Here is a 2,007-nt window from a genome sequence, read left to right on the forward strand (position 1 = left end):
AGCTAGGCTGTCGATTCCAGCAATTCTGTCCACTGTCTGGTGATCTTCAGTTTAGATAAATGGCAGTTTTTCCCAGTGGTCAGTGCTTGGCAGTTGAAGTGAATTGCAGATGGACATTGTTTTGTGCCCATTTGTCTTCTGTCTTCCTTGGAGGAAATAGAGTGCTGCTGCTAGGATCCAACCTGTCTCTTTTTGTTATAAAAAAGTCTTTTAATAATTAAATATATTTAAATGCCATATTCCCCAGATCTCTGAGCAGTTGAGAGCTGTTTATCAGGTACAGCTACAGTATAGAATCTGCCCTGGAGAGCTGAGTCCAAGCTTGACTGTACTGGCTCTCAACTTAATAGGTAAAGCAGGGCTGGATTAAATATCGGGGACCTGCCGCATTTTACTTAAACCATTACAGGAATGGCCACGTCACATCCAGAAGACGGCATCTCATAGCACTCCTCTCCACACTCTGGCTCCCACAGTCTGTCCATAACCTCTTCTGCGGCGTCCTATGGGCCTTGGACAGGATACTACAGATGCCCATTCAGGGCTGAGGACTTAGCAACCACTTATTCTTGACGTTTTAAAAAGTTATGAGTCTCTGCATAAACCCTCGACAATGAGAAGCTTTCCTGGTTAATACTGACAGCAACACTAGCCCATGGGTATAAAATACCCAGTTTAGAAGGTAGTTTGACCACATGTCTGTTTAGCAAAAGCTCAGTAGTAAACTCCCCCAGTCCCCACCGTGCTCTATGAGTTCAGCACCCATAGGCTGTTGACCAGGTTTACCATACCAGGCCTTAGATCCAAACAGAAAACAGTTGGTCACCTAAAAAGTCACGCCATTATTCTATCAGTGGCCTCCTGGCTGACAGGTTTGTATCACAGCATGATGGATTTACAAGTAGCTAAAGCTGTTGATGACTGTTCTCGAGCAGCAGCCTGCACAGCACCTCTGACCTTGTGAACACTCATCAGCAGGGAGGAAGCGTCCAGCCTGGCTCCAGCTTCATTTCTGTGTCCTGTATCCAAAGTGTGTAATATCTACAGCAACAGGGTCTTGCCATCTAATCCTGGCAAGGAACCCAGCTTTTCCATTCTTCCATTCCTTTTTCTACAGCATGTCCTTAGCTTTGCGGAGAGGGAAATAAACGGTTCACAGATGAGTTTTCAATTGTCACTTGTTGTAGGAACTTAGCAGAGTCACTGTATCTGGTGTAGACATTAAAATGAACAGCTGTTTGCTTGAAGTCCTTTGACCTTGTAGAATCATTGTGGAAACCAGTAATTGTCTTCCATCATCTGTAGAATTGTTTTGCTGAAGGGGCTTTGCAGCCAATCCCATGACTTTGGCCACAAGACACCTCAGACACACCTGAGGCTCCTATATTATTGTGTATTGCAAACCATACATAATAAAGGACTAGAGGCGTGAGGGCGTGTGATGCTTTCCTTCAGTAAGACGTGGAAATTAGATTAGGGACCTTGGTATGAGGAAATATTTTTTATAAAATCAATAAATACACCTTTTTTTGTTTTGTTTTGTTTTTTTGAGACAGGGTTTCTCTGTAGCTTTGGAGCCTGTCCTGGCACTAGCTCTTGTAGACCAGGCTGGCCTCGAACTCACAGAGATCTGCCTGTCAATAAATACACCTTTGTACAGCTCTTCAGGGTTCAGCCGCAAGAGGCTGGACTTTCCTGCTACCACTAGGCCTTAAAATTTCATCTTGGGGAGCCGGGCGGTGGTGGCACATGCCTTTAATCCCAGCACTTGGGAGGCAGAGGCAGAGGCAGGTGGATCTCTGTGAGTTTGAGACCAGCCTGGTCTACAAGAGCTAGTTCCAGGACAGGCTCCAAAGCCACAGAGAAACCCTGTCTCGAAAAACAAAAACAACAACAAAAAAAATTTCATCTTGGGGTCTGACAGTGGTGGTGCATGCCTTTAATCCCAGCACTCGGGAGGCAGAGGCAGGAGGATCTTTGTGAGTTCGAGGCCAGCCTGGTCTACAA

Source organism: Alexandromys fortis, unplaced genomic scaffold (assembly GCF_014885135.2).
Source record: "Alexandromys fortis isolate MF-2015 unplaced genomic scaffold, M_Fortis_MF-2015_v1.1 scaffold_59, whole genome shotgun sequence".
NCBI lineage: Eukaryota > Metazoa > Chordata > Mammalia > Rodentia > Cricetidae > Alexandromys > Alexandromys fortis.